This window comes from Pelobates fuscus, chromosome 1 (assembly GCF_036172605.1).
Source record: "Pelobates fuscus isolate aPelFus1 chromosome 1, aPelFus1.pri, whole genome shotgun sequence".
In the NCBI taxonomy this organism is placed as follows: Eukaryota; Metazoa; Chordata; class Amphibia; order Anura; family Pelobatidae; genus Pelobates; species Pelobates fuscus.
This window is the reverse complement of record NC_086317.1, coordinates 293859739-293872789: the sequence shown is the minus strand read 5'-3', so window position 1 is coordinate 293872789 and position 13051 is coordinate 293859739. Positions and strand designations below refer to the sequence as shown.

The 13051-nt window shown below is 45.2% G+C and overlaps 1 protein-coding gene across 1 annotated transcript in view; it reads left to right on the top strand.

Moving 5' to 3' along the window:
• The window catches only part of OFD1 (OFD1 centriole and centriolar satellite protein), an 85467-nt gene that overhangs the window by 31566 nt on the left and 40850 nt on the right, over positions 1-13051 (top strand). The window lies entirely within an intron of this gene.

Below are 13051 nucleotides of genomic sequence, written 5' to 3'. Positions count from 1 at the left end.
GCTGAAATGTCTTTCTCTTCTCATTATAACAAAAAATGGTGCTGAAACCTTGACAAATAATGTATTACTCTTACGTTAATCTTGTGATATCGGGGCGTAGCCAACTGCAGAGAGCAATGGACGCATAATTCCGAGCTCCGGCAAACCGGGTCGACAATCTGCAAGCATCCGACAAACTGGGGCACACATAGCACACAGAACAACATCATGGCACAACAGAAGCTCAAGAAAAATGCCAGCAAAGCCGAAAAACTTAATTTCTTTGGCAATAAAAGCCAATCAGAGTGTGGCGAAACCGACCTCGCCACGTGTCCTTGGAGGGGGCTGCTTGCCCGCCTCTTGCCTTTGGACTATGGACCAGACTTTATGTGAATGTGTTAACCCAGATAGCTATACCCTGGAGCCTATTCATATAATGAAAGACTATGGGAAAGACTTTAGCTCCATGGCAATTGTACTGTGTGAATAGGATCTGCGCGCTATTCGGTAGTTTTGTGCGCTCAGATCCCAGCTATCTGGGGATATGTGAAATGTCTGTGTGTTATGGATAAAAAGTAACTTTCTGTATTTTAAAGTGTTTTATGTCTTTCTGTAACCATGTGGTTAATGGAGTCTGTCTCTGTGCTGGAGATAATTGGATTACTTCTCCAGCACAGAGAAGGCTCTGTAAAAAACTGTCTGAGCTGGAAAGCTAGGGGTTTTAAAAAGATACTTTACTAACTTTTGAACCCCTGGTCTGATCCATGCCATTTTTTAAAATGTTGTTCCCCTGAATGGATTGATTGTGGATATGTATTTTTATGTGAATGTGATGTATGGTTTTAGAGTTAGGAAAGTTGTGTAAAAGTATATTTTAAACTGTATGCATAATGGGATTATGTGTCACACTAAGGGGAGGGGATGTGTGGGAGGTAACATCTATGTCATTGGTTCTTTTATGCCTCCCCCTGGGTGTGGCCTGTATGTGTGAGTTGGAAATAAAAGCCAGGCTGGATGAGCCAGTCCTCAGATTCTGCTTAACCCTCAAACCGATGTGTCGTCTCGTTTTTGGGGGAATTGGATTGTATGCTGACTGCCAGGAGTGTAAGCGGATTGGATGCTTTTCCTGTTCAGCTATTCCAGGGTTCGTGTGTTTCCAGTTCGGGAGTTGGAAGATTTGTACAGTTTGCAGTCCGGGAGATTGGTGCTTGTAGTAGCTGCTGGTCTATGGAAAAAGGGGATTATCGCCTAAACTGGGTTTTATCCTCTTGTAAGCGAAACGGTCCGTTACAATTGGTGGCAGCGGTGGGATCGTTCCTACAACCAGAAGGACAGCTACAGGTAACACCATCCCCTGGATTTACAAAGTGAGGGCAACGCCAGTACCCGTACAGCGTCCCCACCAGCAGTCATGTTCTATCGATATGAAGGCATAGATTTTGATACTGAGGTACTGAGGAGAATAGCCAAATATGGCCCGAATCCCCGGAAGGAGATTGTTGATGCAGCTGTGCAGCAACTGCTTCAAGAGAACCAGAGGTCGCGTGATCTCGAGCACGATTTCATCCTGGTCATGGTGAGACATGGTCAAGGAGATGAGGTAGCCGATATCCTCCTCCAACACAAACCAGAGAAACCCAAAGTAGAGGACTGCATGGAGTGGTACTGGAAAGGCCCCCAGCAGGCAGGTGGAGATGGGACCGAGGTCTCTCTACCGGCCCTACAGGGATGCTGGGCAGTCGGCCAGGATCCCCAGCGGCAGTGTGTGTCATTCAGTAGATTCCCTGAGGAAAGATGTCCAGGAACTGGGGAAACGCACCTCACATGTAGAATCCAAAATGGAGACCTTTGCCACAGCCCACAATGACCTGGCTTCACATGTAGAGAAGCTGGAACTCAAACTTGAGGCAACAGAGGTCAAGCTCACAGACCTTGAAGACAGGGCGCGCAGAAATAACTTGCGCTTAAGAGGAGTCCCTGAAAACATACCGCCAGAAAATCTACAAGCCTATGCCAGAGGCCTGTTCAAAGCCTACGCGCCGGATATACCGTCCAACATGATGCTAATAGACAGAATACACCGCCTGCCAAGACCAAAATTTCTGCCAGGCACAGCGCCTAGAGAGGTCTTATTAAGAGCTCATTACTACCACGTTAAAGAGCTGATTCTGCGGGCAAGCCGCAACAAACGAATACCGCCAGCGGATTACCCCGAAGTCAAAATCTTTGCAGACATCTCGGCTACCACACTACACAGAAGGAAGGATTTCTCCCAGGTCGCTGACATACTGAGAGCGCACGGACTGCGTTTCCGATGGGGATACCCCACTAAATTGCTAGTTACTAAAGAGGGAGCCATACAAATAATTTCCTCACCAGAAGAGGGCTTTCGCAAGCTCCGAGCATGGGGCTTCACGGATCAACTACCAGGGCCCACAGCACTACCGACAGACCGCTTGCCGCTGGAGTGGAAGACACTCTCGCCGAGAAGAGTAGAACACTGACTTTGCAAGTATTCTACAACACCAACATAACTCTAGCCAGACAGCACTCCGCCTAAAACTTTTTTGGCACTATAGACTATAGCAGTTACTACTCAGTTATGTTTAAAGGACCACTCTAGGCACCCAGACCACTTTAGCTTAATGAGGTGGTCTGGGTGCCAGGTCCCTCTAGGATTAACCCTTTTTTTTTTATAAACTGCTATGTTTATACTGAGGGTTAATCCAGCCTCCAAAACCTCTAGTGGCTGTCTCATTGACAGCCGCTAGAGGCGCTTGCGTGATTCTCACTGTGAAAATCACAGTGAGAGCACGCAAGCGTCCATAGGAAAGCATTGTAAATGCTTTCCTATGCGACCGGCTGAATGCGCGCGCGGCTACTGCCGCGCATGCGCATTCAGCCGATGACGTCGCAAGGAAGAAGGAGAGGAGGAGGAAAGCTCCCCGCCCGGCGCTGGAAAAAGAGGTAAGTTTAACCCCTTCCTCTCTCCAGAGCCCGGCGGGAGGGGGTCCCTGAGGGTGGGGGCACCCTCAGGGCACTATAGTGCCAGGAAAACGAGTATGTTTTCCTGGCACTATAGTGGTCCTTTAATGTTTTTCATCTTACATTTGGATTGCCAACATGGTTAAGAATGTATAACTCCCAGATAGGATATGTACCCCAAATGAGTACAAATAAGCGCCACAGGGAATGTAGACAGACAGAGAATCTCTAATACAACTACACCATATTTAGGCATATGCCAATAGATAAAATGAAGCAAAAGACTGATACAAATTTTCCCCACGATGGGGATTACTAAAACATAGTTATCATAAAGCTAGCAAGCTGATGAGTTGCAGGGAGGCAAGGGGATATAAACACAACTCAGAGTATGAAATACCCAATTGCCAAAGCTACCGAGGGCAGCTAGACATTGGGGACATAGTAACCCGTCCTGGGCAATCGGGACAAGGGTCACACACATGAGTAGCAACACCAAAAAAAAAAAAATCTAGCCGGGCAGGGATGACAACACCAGAGATTGGTCAACATAAAAGGAGAGACACCCTCGAAAGAGCACAAACCATACTGAGTGATTTGTAGAGCCTGGGGCAGACACGAGTCGATATGGATAACTGAAGAGGGAGACGAGGATATTAAGATTTAGGGGGAAAAGGCACCCTAGCCAAGGCAGGACAGGAAAGACAACATGTGAAAGGGTGTGACACAGGTGGAATGGAGCTCACATATAAGATGTACAGAACCTATGGTATTAACTTGAATATGCTATGTAATCCTAAAATGTAAACTGTCATGTAATGGTTTAACGCAGAAAGGTGTTATGTGAGACTCATAGAGATCAAATCAGACCACCTGCACTAACAAGCGCATGCAACTGGCCCCAGCAGGATAATATGAAAACCAGCATTATAGCGGCAATACTCAAATGCCCTGATAACCGCACAGATAGACCCAAGGCCACTAGTTGGAACCAACCAGTTCCTCACCCCATTGTACTACATCTCAGTACCCAACCTCCCTCAGGGAGGCTATGTAAATACCCTACTTTTGTTCTTCCCTTAGTTATACCCTTCCCTATGGTCCCAGGTTGGCCCGGTTGGCCTGGAAGGAAAACCCGTAACCAGCAACCAAACTGTCTCATACAATTAATTATAACAACTCTTCAAACAGGTCAGAAAACACTACGCCCACACACGATACGCCACCAAAAGAACTGATTTACACCCACAATCAGAGAGCCTTAGCCCAAAAGCCCGTAAAAGACACCCAGGACTGCTCAGAATTCAGTATATGCTTTTTCCCATAACACATCACTTAGTATGAAAATACAAACACATAATGTAAGGGGCCTCAACACCCCGCACAAAAGGAGGATAATCCTAAAATCCATGAAACAGGAACACATTGACATAATTTGCATACAAGAAACTCACTTTAACCCCTTAAGGACCAAACTTCTGGAATAAAAGGGAATCATGACATGTCACACATGTCATGTGCCCTTAAGGGGTTAAACATAACAAAGTCCCGGAATTCGGACATAAAGACTATCCAATCCAATATCATGCAACACACTCTAAATCCAGGGGAGTGTCCTTCCTTTTCCACAAGTCTCTCACTTTTGAAATGTTACAAGTTAAAAAAGATCCACATGGCAGATATATCATACTCTACTGCATCATCAACACAGTTACATATACACTAGCCGGAATATACTGCCCTAACTTCCTACTTACGGTCCTTAATAAAATACCACCCCCACAAAGAGCATCAATAATACTTTGCGGAGACATCAACCGTGTAATGCACCCACTTGCAGATACATCACTAGGCCATGACGCACCCAGAGCCAAATCCCTAACAAAATAATGCAAGTCATTCTCTAAACTCATGCTAGAACACAACCTACACGATGTGTGGAGAACACAACACCCCACCGAAAAAAGATACACATATTTCTCTCAGGTATACAAATCCTATTCCAGAATCGACATGATTCTGGTTACCAAAAACATCCTGCAAAGAATCAAAACCAGCGAGATAGGGGATATAATATGGACCACGCCCCGACCTCCATAACACTACAGACCACCATTGACCACAGGGGTAGAGCCCCTTGGAGGCTGATTGATACTTTAATACACAATGAATAGTTTTGTGTACAACTTAATGAGGAACTCAATGAGTACTTTAAAAACAACTCACTGCCAGAACTTACACCCATGACCACGTGGCAAGCGCACAAAGCGGTGGTTAGAGGAACGCTCATTAGTAGAGCATCCTACCTTAAAAAAACTAGAGGCACAAGATACCGTGAGTTATTAAAAACACTACAGGAGCGTCAGACTGCACAATATATGAACCCCACACCAGAAAACATGATTGAAATTGATAAAGTTACTAAGCTAATTAATAAACTACTTGTAGAAGATACGGCTAGCACCCTCCAAAAACTAAAATTACACCACTATACACAGGGAAACAAGGCTGGGAAAGCCTTGGCATCCTTGTTAAGACAGAGACAAACCCAATCCAAAATATCCTATATGCATACTAGAGCAGGGGGAAGGACCTATCCTGTCACGGATAACTTTACCCAAACTATCCCTAGACCAACGACACAAACTAAACGAGACAATATCCTTATCTGAAATCCAACAAGTCATAAAAACACTACCACACAGCAAATCACCGGGGCCTGATGGCTTAACCAACACATACTACAAAACATTCAGCAACACCCTAGGTCAGGCATAGGCAACCTTCGGCACTGCAGATGTTTTGAACTACACCTCCCATGATGCTTTGCCATCATTATGGGTGTACGAGCATTATGGGGGGATGTAGTCCACAACATCTGGAGTGCCGAAGGTTGCCTACCCCTGCCCTAGGTCCACATCTAGTTGAAATGTTCAACCAAATATTATCCACAGGAGTTATGCCACATGATATGTTGATGGCGAACATAGTAACCCTACCTAAACCAGGAAAACCACCGAATAAGCCGCAGAATTTACGCCCCATATCATTGCTTAATACAGACACTAAAATTTTAGCCAAGCTTTTCGCCACCCGATTGGCAAATATGATCCCCACGATCATTAAAAATGACCAAGTGGGGGGTGTGGCCGACTGTGCAGCAGAGAAGACGTGTTTACACAGAGCTCTGTCCCAGAAATCAGAAAAGACAATCTAAACACGGATTCCAAATCCCAAAACAAGCTAAGCGACAACTGCCCTCGCACAGAAGGCTTCATGGGGCGAAAACACAAAAAAAATTACAGTCTAGAGGCTCCAAAAAATGCAGGATATCAGATTATCCTTCGAGAGGCCTACACCACAGGCCCGAGCCAAAATGGCGCCCGACCCGCCTAGCGAAGGTGAGGCCTTGGAGACTTATCACGAGGAAGAGGAAACCCCGGCCTCACAGTCGGAAGGGACCCCCTCTAATGAGTCAGAGTCCGATGAGGATTCCTCCCCAGCGACGAAGAGAGATATTAAAAATCTCCTGCTGGATATGCGACGTGTGTGGAAGGCTGACCTCCTAGACACACGCACGGAAATAGGGACCCTCAAACAACGAGTCACGGAGATCGAGACAAAACAATCTGCCAGAGACCATAGTGTGCAAGACGCCCACCATAAGCTGCAAGCATTAACAGAACAAGTGAGCAAACTTACCAAATCGCAGCTAGTGATGGAGTCCAGACACAGACGGAAGAACATCCGCCTCCGCGGAATTCCGGAACACATTGATGGGGACGCAGTACTGCCTTTCCTCAGACGCTTCATAGCCTCACTGGGTATAGGGGGCCACTCAAATCCAGAGACACTAACGTCAGCGTTCCGGGTCCGCAAATCAGCGGCCGCCCCAGCTGAAGCCCCAAGAGACGTAATAGCCACGACAAAAGACATCACAACCCGGTCAGGGATAATGGCCAAATCGAGGGAGATGGGCACCATGCGCTTCGAAGGATGTGATATTGCCATATACGGAGACCTCCCATTTGCCGTCCTCGCAGTCAAGAGACAGCTAACACCAGTGGCCCGGCAGCTAAGAGAGGCGCGGATCAGATATCGGTGGGGGATAGATGGCTCCCTCCTGGTAACGCACGGCAACGATGTACTCACCCTCTCCTCTCCAGAGAATAAAGAGGCTTTCCTCCAGAAGCTGACTCCGAGCAAGAATATACCAGAGACAATCCAAAAGCCGGGAGCAGACACACAGGGTCCCACCAGAGTTCGCCCTTTAAACCCACAGACTAGACTCCTAGTCAAACCATGCCACCTGTAGAGAGAACACACACATAGCGGCCCTTTGTAATTTCCAGCAGCCAACGACGAGACACACAATAGTGGCCCAGCATTGTCCTTCGATAAACCCTCTGGCGCCTAGTAAGCGGTGGATAGCAACCATCAGCGGCATCCAACGCAGCACCCTGCTAGAGAGCATGACACATAATAGCTGCACGACATCCCCAATTGTGCACACAATTGGAGACAGGTAAACAGTGGCTTAACCCCCTTATGGGCCTACGACAGAGTCACATTAGCCAGTGGGTAATGGTGGGACCACATAAACAACGATTGAAAGATACCCCTATTTCCATACACAAAGCTCAGTACGACTAAACTACAAGGGCACCTTTGGACTGCCAAAATCCCACATATTGCCCATTCATGGTTTATTGTTCCAGAATTAATATGTGATCATAATAACTTCCTATATTATGTGAACGTTATCATTTCTTATACTATGTTACAGATGTATTTTGCATTTTCCATTGTGAAAACACCAATAAAATACAAATTTAAAAAAAAAAAAATGACCAAGTGGGGGGGGCAGGGCCTGATAGCCAAGATGGCTGGACGTGATTTTTGAAAGCTCCAGCACCAGCAGACACAATCCCACTAATCCTGTCCAAACAACAGAAGCCAGAAACTTGAGGAGCTTGGAAAGTGACATAGGACCTAGCAGGGAACAGAATGATACCTATCCCATGCCGATTTGCACTACAAGAGCCTGAACCGGCCATGCGGCCTAAAACTAAGCGGAGCCTGCAGCATGAGGGAGGCGGGCGTTCACCCGGCAAGGGACCCGCTCACAAATGAGAAGCACACATTGCCCTGCTTCACACCTCACAGGGACGACGGTCGCCATCACCTGCACGGCTGTTGTGCATAACCCTGGACTGCCGAGGACTCTTTCTCATGCAGATAAGCAAAGCTACCAGGGATTCTTATGTTAAATCTATGTTACAATATGCTTTAAGTTGTTTAAACCCTGGTTACTGTATTACAACATTACCTAACAAGCGTTGACTTTGGTGAAAGCTTGAAAGTTAGTCATGGTTAAAATTAAGTTTAATATTTCAGCTAAGATAACTAACAGAAATGAATAGGCTAAGTATGTGTCTCAATCATCTTAACCTTGTTTAGCAAATCTGTCTCCGTGCTAATGCTCATTAAGCGAGGTCTCTATCACTACCTGTAATTTGCCTGTCAAAAACAAAAAATTGAGCCAGTTAAGAATACACCCCGCGTTTTCTGCTTGACCAACTTAACAAGCGATAACAGAATGAGCATATTTCATATATCTTATCTTGTTGATATGAGATAATTACTAAGCAACTCATAGCCAATTGACAGACCTAGCACCAGCACCTGTATAACTTACCACTGAAAATTGCTTTGTGTCATCCGTTTATTAACACTTTTTCATGCGCACATGTAAGCCTCATGCTGCCCTTTAACAATGTGCTACACTATAAAAAGGTGCGATACAACTATAATATTATGCACGACTGGTTGTGGTGAGCGCACACTTCGCCTTGCATGATATATTACAATAATTATATATTGTGCAAACTCCAAAGAAGCAAAGTGTTACTTTACCCGACGCATGTATGTTTCGTAAAAATATTTTATGTTTGACTAGCCTATGACATAGCGTAAAAACCTACTATCCAGAAAGTTACAAGCGATGTTGTTTCGTGTTATGTATTGAAATGTTTAAGCAACGTAAATCTATACTGTTCATAACCTTATTTACTTAAAAAATGTGCTAGATCCACCGTCTACCCCTATGTTTAACCTGTTTACCACGCGCTAGAGGACTGCCTTTGGGGTACCTCACAAGCGACTGTTATAACTGCGTGCACAACTAAAATAAAGAATTGAAAAGGAAAAAAAAATGACCAAGTGGGCTTTGTCAGTGGAAGACAGGGGGCAGATGGAACACGAAAACTGTATGACTTACTATACTCCAAACAACAAAAGAGGGGTCCATGTGTGTACCTGTCACTAGACGCTGAAAAAGCGTTTGACAGGCTACACTGGGGCGTCCTCAAAGAAGTATTGACCAAGTTCCAATTCCCGAATAAATTCCTAAACTTAATATCTGCACTATACTCCAGACCCTCCGCTAAGGTAATGAATGGTGGATTCGCATCACAGCCATTCAATATAACAAATGGCACGCGGCAAGGATGCCTGCTGTCCTCGTTCCTATATATCTTAGCGTTAGAACCGTTGCTGCAGGCAATCAGAGAGGATAAACAAATAGTAGGCATCACAAAAGGGGACGAGGAACATAAAATCACAGCATTCGCGGACGACATAATGCTATCACTAACCAACCCACTAGTATCAATCCCAGCTTTCCACAACTTATTAGGAAAATATAGCGCATGCTCATACTACAAACTAAATATCACAAAGACCCAAGCCATGTGTCTACACACTTCAACTGAATTGAGAAAAACGCTACAACAATCAGTTAGCTTTGAATGGAGACAAGACCACCTGACATTCCTGAGCATCAAATTTACGAAACACACACAAAAACTATTTAAGACCAACCATTCCTCCCTCCTCCACACAATTAAACATCAGCTAGTGAATTGGAAACATAAATATATCTCATGGACAGGTAGAGTAGCTGCCATGAAAATGATTATCCTTCCCAAACTGCAATACTTGTTTAGAACCCTCCCCATACCTCTGCCAACAACTTACCTAAGAGAAGTTCAGAGTGTACTTAACAATTTCATCTGGGCACACAAGAGACCCAGAGTGGCGGCGCCCATATTATATCAACCCCAGAAAAAAGGAGGAATGGGACTCCCAAATATAGAGCGCTATTACAGGGCGACACTCATCAGCCCCCTCGTGGCAGCCTTCCGCTCCCATTCACTGCCCCCACAATGGGTGCAAATAGAAGCTGCTCACACTGAGGGATACGGAATCACAACAATAGCAGGGATAAACAAACAATATAGGAGAAAATTCCCACATATGTATCCCACAACATCCCTAACACTGAAAGAATGGGACAAATACATGAGAACCATTAACCCAAAAGATGAGACACTCTCGTTCATGTTGCTCCGCTCCTTCGAACTACTAATACCGCACATAAACATTAGAGGATGACATGACAAGGGGCTACAATATATCCACCAAGTGGTAGAAAGTAGCGAACCCATCCCCTTTCAGGCACTGCAACAGAAATACAACCTCCCAAGCAAAGCAGAATTCACACATAGGCAGATGCACACAATGCACACACCAAACACAACTGACAATATGCGAGCACTGGAACAAATGTGCCAAACCACGAAGACAACCTCGGGCATCATGTCCAAAATTTACCATAGCTACCAACCTCCCATAGAGCTGCGCCAAATGACCTTCATAAAGAAATGGTAAAAAGACATAGGCAGACAACTTCCGGATGTAGAGTGGCAACGAAACTTTGTTGCAAATAAACAACTCTCTTTATGCACAACCCAGATAGAGATGTCTAAAAAAATGTTGTACAGATGGCATATAGTCCCTACCAAAATGAAGATCATAGACCCAAAACAATCAGGCGCATGCTGGAGATGCGGGCATGCCGTGGGAGACGTTTGGCACATGTGGTGGAGCTGTCCTGACATCACAAAGTTATGGGAATCTACTAAAGCACTAATACAAATGTAGGTCACATAGAGATCCCACTTTTACCAGAAATATTCCTATTACAGCATATCCCAACGAAACTGTCAAAAACTCATAAGTACCTTATCTTCCATGTAGCTCTAACGGTTATAAGAGCCATTGCCAAGGCATGGCTTCAAAAAGAAGCACCAAAGATAGAAACTTGTATAGATCAACTAGATTCGACTCGAATTTACGAATGCAAAACCAGAGCCTATCGAGCTCCACAAAAATTCTGGGTAGAAGCATGGGAAATGTGGGTTAACTACAGAACTCCCCAGAAAGAAGGGCTAAGGACCTGACCATAGATTTCTTAAAACACACCAATCTAAGGCATTACCCATAGACAAAAGAGGCTATGCCACGTAAGTAAATATAAGAAATAGGAGTTAATGACAACCGGGTTACCAAGTTTAATCCCCCTCCCCTCCACTACCCTTCCCTCGCCCACCCAACTTGTCCCAGTTACAGTTAACGGATCTGATAAACATAATACAAACCGGTACAAAAGGACAATGGAGTATAGGAGAAACTACAGAGCTTAGGGACCCAAGCGCCAGGCATAAGAACGACATAAGACAAACATAAGCTTGGAAACTGATATAATGACAATTTGTATAAACGCTCCGAAAGCATCTATCTTGTGATAATGACGATGATGATGTACTGTTATCCTTGGCTCTGTAAGTCGTTGTTAATGGAAACTGTATAACTTGTCTATGTACCTTACAAAATGTCAATAAAAACAAAATCTTGTGATATCAAAATGTCTTTTCTTACATGTTGTACCTTTAAAGCACCACAAAAATAAAGAATTTAAAAAAAAAAGCATGACAAGGAGGCTCATGTATTATGTTTCCACATTATGTTGCCACATTCTGCTAAACATTTATTTATTTTACTAAAACTACAAAGATTTTTGCTTGCAAAATAAATAAATAAAATACAGTAAGTTTATGAAACCAGAACTTAAATTCAATAAAGTTGTATCGTTGCTCGGAGTGTCCCTTTTTAAGTAGAGCAATTTGCACAAACAAAGCATTCATTCCTATGGCGATTTTGTTCAATTTTTGAAAATGTTGTGCATTGGGGGTGGGGTCGGACTTGCTCCTTCAAGCTTTAGTGATTTCAGCAGATAATCAACGGTTGACTCACCCATCTGGTGCCTAAAAATCAACATTCATGGACTAAGCAAAAAGTAGGGCAGAAGCAGTACTCGAGTGCTAGAGCACTGGCGGAAATATTGAGGGCCTGGAATTTGCGGGCTGCTCAAGTGGGGGGCGAGGTGGACGGCCATCGCCTTATCTATCTGCCAAAGGCCGCACAGCTCGCGGATCCACTAGCCGGCCACGTTCCCTTCTCCCCCCCAACTTTGGACTGGCTGAGGTTATCCCGGTCCCCACTGGAAGGACCCAACGCTTTCTAAAGAGGCAGTGTACCTCATCCTGTACTACAACTCCGACCACAAGATGGATGCCAATCAGGCCTAACAAGCCGCGAACAAAGGCTTGCCTCTTTACACATCTAACCAATTCTAGGCCGGGTCCCGGCACATGGCTGACCTACTACAGCAGATGGAATCAGCCCGACTACCGCCCACACTGCTGCCTGACTACCGCGGTCTCCAACCTTAAAGCTCAGACCTTTACATCACTGCCTGAAAATCAGGAATGCCAGGCGTCGACATGAGAGGTGCCAGATGAGCGTACCCTGGGTATCTGATTTCACTTATGGGTTGGATAAATGGACAGCTCGCTGGTCAACTGGTGGAGCGGTGTACCTAAGAAGGGACACTCAGCAAGACACGCTAACACTGATAATTCCCCTGGGACACGTAGTCTCCCTTATCGGGGCTCGGCGACCCACCCGGGCCTCTTGTCCTTCCCCCCCCCGATACCTTCTCCCCCCCCCCCCCCCCCCCTCAAGACCCTTCTAAGCTCCCCCCTCACCCCACTGAAACAGTGACGGGCATACAACACAGAAACACTTCTATCACCTGAAACATAGGCGCCTGAACAGTTAAAGTTTTAGTTTGTTTTAATCCAAGGAGGAGTGCATAGCAATATGTTGGACAAATCTTGTGAAT